The sequence below is a fragment of the Atta colombica genome, unplaced genomic scaffold (assembly GCF_001594045.1).
Source record: "Atta colombica isolate Treedump-2 unplaced genomic scaffold, Acol1.0 scaffold58, whole genome shotgun sequence".
In the NCBI taxonomy this organism is placed as follows: Eukaryota; Metazoa; Arthropoda; class Insecta; order Hymenoptera; family Formicidae; genus Atta; species Atta colombica.
In genome coordinates, this window is record NW_017259548.1 from 1,639,376 (window position 1) to 1,646,010 (window position 6,635).

Genomic DNA, 6,635 nt, shown 5'->3' on the forward strand with positions numbered 1-6,635 from the left:
TTGACACTGATTCCTTGACGTCCCTTATCGTATACGATGCGCGTACGATGGTCGGAAATTAGATTTAAAACGATCTGACCATAACGATGTTGCGGTCATCTTCTTTTTATCCGGGTGATTGCTAGTCGACGTATCCCTATATGATTATTCTCCGGGATTTCGATCACCAGATTCAATCCCAAGAGTGACCATAAAGCACTCGTAAAGGATTTTATTTTGCAGTAAAATACATCTAGAGATGCTGTTTATTGTGATAGTTCTCACATAATGATGTATCGCTCATAAGATTATCCATTAAAATAAAAAACAAAAGATGTTGTCATAAAAATATAAAATTAATATAATTTCTGTTTTTTAAGAAATTGTTTTTAAGCAATCGATAAAATGATTCGATCATAAGTTATATTACGAGATAGTAGAAGTTATAAAAATTTTGGTTTTGAATATTTCAACTGACCGCGTCTTTCAGTAGAAAAAGAACGCGCCGCGTGTCTACTGGAAGGTACATTCAAACAGGTGCACGACGCTCGACTTCCGACAAAAAAGCTCTCCACGAGCTTCCTGAGAAAACAAGCGAGTCGCGCGTAGGACGCGTGCTTCCGTAATACGTAAAACGTATTTGCATTCATTTCACGACTCTTTATTCGACGTTTCTTACACCAAGACACAAGGCGTAACGTCAAGCAAGTTTTTTTTTAGCTGAAGGAAAGAGATTAGTTTGTTCCGCGTAAAGAACCTGCTGCTGAGAGAAAGAAAAGAAGTCTGGCTGGCCAAAGGAATCCCACTTTCCCACGTGTCGAGGGGATGGGTAATTGCACGTACAATTTTTTTTCCTCTGGCTTTCCTTCGTTCGGAATTTTTCTCGGTTTTCTCCCGACGCGCTTCGCATCTCGTAACTTCGTATATGTATATACGCGGCCACCGTCATCTCGGGATACACGTGGAGACCGCCTGGACCGCGCGTATTCGTGCCGGTGGGACAATGTATACGTGAATAAACGTGTATATATGTGATCCACGCGATGGTAGGAGCCAAAGTTCACGGACTGAGATCACCAACATGTACGCATACGTACGCGACGGTCGACCCCTTTCAGAATATTTTCTCGGTTCTTTCTTGTGGACCCTCACCCTAAGCAGGACAACGTGGGGGATAGCTTGAGGTCCTGGTAAGACCCCCCACCAGCGATGCTCCTTATTGATCGTCCTCCAACTCACCTCCCCAAGAGGAGCTACATACCATGCTTGTGTGTGCTTTCTCCTTCTCCTTTATCCACGCTTAGGTCCACCCCCGCGGGTACCCTCCCGCCTTTGTAGAACCCACCTACCAAAAACCACCCTATCTCCTGTCTCTCTTCTAACCTCGACTGGCATCAGTCCGATCTCTCCCTTCCACCTTACTCGATAGTAACCCCCGGAACACAAAGAGCCAGCGTGATCCCCAGCGTCTGGGCACCACTACGGATAGTCCGGAAGCATAGTTGGACATCAGCTCCGACGACGCCAATTTACCGGCAATTTCGTTCCCGGGGAAAATTGATTGCGGTCTACAGAAATTCATAATTAGTTGGACGGGGCTGTCTGACATTCAAGCGCGGGAGCGTTCTCCAAACAGGAACTTAAGTATGATTAAACGTCGAGGTGGACGACATTTCTCCACATCCCTCCCATGTGGGAGAGAGCACAATTGCGGAAGGAACGTGACAAAACGTCACTATGCAAAATCCTTCCTTTTAAACACAGCTTTTGTTAAATAAGAGTCATGATGATATAATCTTTGATGTACATAAGACAATTAATAATATTATTCGGCCATAAGATAATGGCTTCTTATTTCTTGTATGTAAACACTTTGTAGCATTAAAGTAAAAACAAATTGTAAAAAGCATAGAATGTTAACGAAACAATTTTCATATAACCAGAAATCGTATAGTAATGAAAAATTTGTATCATTTTGCAATATATCTTTGTAAGTAATTCTTTTGTGGGACGATATTAAAACTCGAGGAGTTTCAGAGGAGGAAGAGATCTCAATGAAAGTATTATAGAAGGTGCATCGGGGAAGGCGGCAAAGTCGAACAGGTGCCGAGCACGTGGCCGATCGATGGCCAGGCAACGTGGTTTGCCTCCTTTTTTTCCAAGCGGGGCTTTTCCCGAAGAACCGCGCGGAGCCGTTTTTCATTCATATTTCCATGGTCGTGACCCGTTCATCGAAGGCTGCAACGCCGCGTTGCAGGAATCGATTTCGAATGGCGCATCACGCGCGGCCCTTCCTCCGCCTCTTTTCCCGCCACGGGTGTTCCCCTAGGTCGGGGTTACATTTATGTACTGACGCGTCATATATTTATGTACTTTTTTTCGTCGCCATGCTACATTTTATCAAAATGTTCCGCTACGTGATCAAAGCGCAACCAAGAAGAATGCATTTTATACTGACACGATTGGCGAGACTGTCGCCCTCCGTATTAATTATTTCTTCCTACAAAGTTTAATTAATAAGAGAAGTTGTATCATTAAATTTTATTTAGAATGTTATTATTATTAGTGTTATTATTATTAATATTATTATTATTATATGCAATAGCCAAATTGTATCTAATTCAGTGTAGTAGTACACGAATTTCTTTACCCTCGAGAACACAGGCTCGGAGTAGATTCAGATATTCAATAGAAAAAGGTGATTTGTAATACTGGCGGTAAACGGAGCAGATAGTTTGAGTTTTGTAATTGGATATATTTTTATAGCGGAATGAGTTACTGGGCAAATTATTCCCTAAGCTGGACCGGCCGTAGGTCGGCGTTGCATTTACATCACGTTGTTTTCCTCCTTTTCTTCCAACATTTTACAGTCCGTCCACTCGAGGGACAATAAAAATTGCACAACTCGACGATATCACTCTGCACGATATAACGTAGGAATTTTGCCCAATGAAATTGTTCCGAACGAAAGAGGCATTAAACAATATGTATAATGAAAATGTTTTAGGCAAAGAGAGAGAAAGGAAAAAGAAGAGAGATAAAGCAACTCTCTGATTATTGCGCGATTGTTGGCGTAACATTAACGAAAGGCAAATGTTAACGTTATATAACGTTTTTAAGCGAACCGCCAGGATAAATTGTTACAATCCTGATAACGATGTTGTCTATTATTTAAAAGCGCTCGATTTGTTATGGCACTGAGAACCGGATCCGAGAATGAAATAATCTATGGACGACCACATGTTGCACCGAGAATTTCTTTTCTCTGTAAACAATCCTTGCGATACTCCGAATAATAAAATTATCCAGTATAAATATACAAAAATGGATACCGCAATATTTAAAATATCTGAAGAAATAACTGTAACATTGAAAATATGAAACTCTGTTCAATTTGTGTTTTACTATATGAATTATCGAACAGTTAGAGGTGAAATTTGAAGAGTTGCCATTAAAGCAGCAAAGATGTGAAGAATAAATGTTAAGAAAAGAATTAATCAGAAAGTCTTTCAAGGGTGATACATCCACGTCGCCTCACTGTTCCCGATTGCCAAGTTGGACCCAATGATCTACGAGGAACAATTTGGGGATGACGATGGTCGTTGTATAACCGTGGCAGCTCCAGTCTATCGGAGATATCCGATCAGCGCAACAGCTGATGGCTCGTGTATCTATCGACCCATCGGCTGCCATCGATATTGTAATAGTTTGCTAATAGTCCGACGATTGTTCGACCATTGACGCGACCTGTAAGCGGACACTGAGCTCGTCTCCATCAGCGACGCGGTATGAGCAAGGATGAGAGCGACGCGATGAGACAGAACGAGAGGGAGAGGAAGAGAGAGAAGGGGTGAGGAGGAGAGAGAGAGAGAGAGAGAGAGAGAGAGAGAGAGAGAGAGAGAGAGAGAGCGAAAGAGAGAGTGGAAGAACGATCGAATGCCCGCGGAAATTTTAACGCTCTATAACATGCGGTAAACTCGATTATCCGCGGCTACGAATTCCCACTTTTTGTTCTCCTTCCACGCCGGATACGTACGTTTTCCGTGTTGTACGCGCCCGTATACATGTGGCATAACGTGTGAACAGTGAATAATGCCTCTATTTGTCGAGTTCGACTTTGCTGCCGCGGCGCCGGAAGTGTCGTCCAATTTTGTTGTCAAACCGATTCCCTTTGGTTGCCAGTTTTCGCGCTAATTGCTCCATTACCACCGGCAATTTCGGCCAATATTTTCTTGACGAGTTCGAATAAAATACCGTTACGATTAGCAAGCCACTCTATCAGCTCGTCACCTATGCAGCCGACACCTTTCGTTATTTCGCGCGGTTCAGATTCACCTTCCGATACGGGACAGCGTGTCGCAACACGCTTAAATGCAAATAAGATACCAAAGGTTCATAATATTAATGCACGGTGGAGGCAAGAAGCACTAATTTCATACACATTAAATGTGCATGCATTTAAATAATTTTTAAGCGGCACACTTAGTTTTTAATATTAAATGGTAGTTTTTCCAACAGGTATTTTATTTCCCGTTTTAAGTAGCGAGCGCGTCTCTCTATATATAACAAAATACTTTTCATTAATATTAATAATCCGTCAATTTTTATGTATATTGAGTGAATTAAAGGAATTTAAGTTCGAACGCGTTCATCGATAGAATTGTAATTAAATCGATACTTTTACATGACTTAACTTCAATTTTATCAATGAGATTTTCTTTCCGCTTCATAAGGCATTGTGTCGAGCTCCGATCTTGGGCGGGTCCCTGGTCTTTGTAAAGCGCGTGTAAACATTTTTTACCGACGCCATTAACGATGACCACTCGGTCATCGTAGACTCCGGAGAAAGGCGGATCATATGTCCTCAAACAGTTACCCTTTCTTCTTTATTTCTCCCCCCGATTGGCCCTAATTATGTTTGCACTTCTGAGTACAGACTCGCTTTTTTTCTTCTAATTAGTCACACGGTTAATCATCACTTGGAACACATGTCCGGTTTAACCCCGTTCATTAAGAAAAGGCAGCTGCTGACTTGATCAGTACCTATAACTTATTCATATGATAAATTTATTGATTGTGCAATCGTGCAATGCGTTATCATTATCTATTCATTACGTTATGAAAAAGATAATGTCTGCGTTCAAGAAAGAGTAGCTTTGCACACACAACTATTGTAAGATTTTTTAATATGATTGATTTATACATTTAGATTCAATGAGGAATAAAAGCAAAATCAATTTTACAATTTTTGCGAAGTTACTTTTTCTGCTAAAGTCAATTATTTTGAAACTTGCCTCGTAACTTATATAATTAATATCTTCTGTTTATTATTCGAAGCGTATACGGAGTTCGAATTTCGTTTCACGTATGCAAAATAAATTTCATTATCTTTATGATTTTATTAATATATAACCGAATGATTGAAATTAAGTAAGTGAGCGCGAACGAACAAGTACTTTAATGAATATAAACAGCAACATCGTTTGAGTACGTTCGCGCTCTTTTGTTCCGAATTAGAATTTACGTGTAAAAAGTGAAAGTGTCGATTTCACTTTGGATCGGCAGCGCAAGTACGTTCCAGAAAAGAGGGATCTACCTCTATTTTCTATATACGCGTACGCGCAATTTGTAACGCGCGTGAACATCCATCGATGCATTCGCGTTATGGTTTTACGAGAGGCGCGCCTATTCCGCGCACGGAAAATACGACTCGCGCGGTCAGAACCGCGTGGAAGGTGATACAGTCGCGTTACAGGCGCGTTGGTGTGGAGTATGTGGATGGTGGTCGATGCACCGTAGGAGGTCGAAGCACTGAGTCCGCGATGTATGCGTGTGGCACGCGCAATGAAAAAGAGCGAATTCGAATTCGCGTTTGCGCCGCCGCAGCGGCGAGGCGACGCGCGACCGCGTCGACCAGCGGTGAAGTAACAGCTGTTTTCGTGTGTCGCGACGCGACGCAGAGGAGCGAAAAAAAAGAGGGTGGAAAGAGGGAAAGGGAACAGGATGAGGAGAGAGAAAAGCAACAATCGAAACCGTGTCGGGCAACGGCCGTGGCCCGCGTAGCAGTCCACAATAAAAATCGACGTTGTTTCAATGTCACGAATATTTCTCGCTGATCCTTTTTCATTTATTTTCGGTCACAATGTTGCGTCTTAATGGGCGACGCGAAAGCGGAATGCGAAATTATGAGAGTGAAAACATATCGTTCTACTGAAAGATGCTAATTAGAGAAAATTATGACAATCAAGGTGTCGTGGAAATGAAAGTAGACCTTCTTGTCTTTATAATTAGTAAAACATCTTGATGTCCTTAGTCGACTTTTTTTCGACTTTCGCACTTTCATACTTGAATTTGCAAGTTACAATATAATATTTTTACGAAATTATCGTGAGATAAATTTGGCTATTTGTCAGATGAAGAATTTGATTGATAATTCATTGATAAATGAATTTTTTTTCTTGACATTTTATAAATTGAAATATCATAATATTAATCTATAAAAAGATGCATATCTCTACCAATTCAAATATTTCACAGTGATTTGCGTTTGATTAGTTTATCGACTGTTTTATAATTATCTACAATAAAAAGAAAATTTTCTTTCAAAATAATAAACTTATATAATTAATTAACATATTTTTTTATTAAAAAGAAAT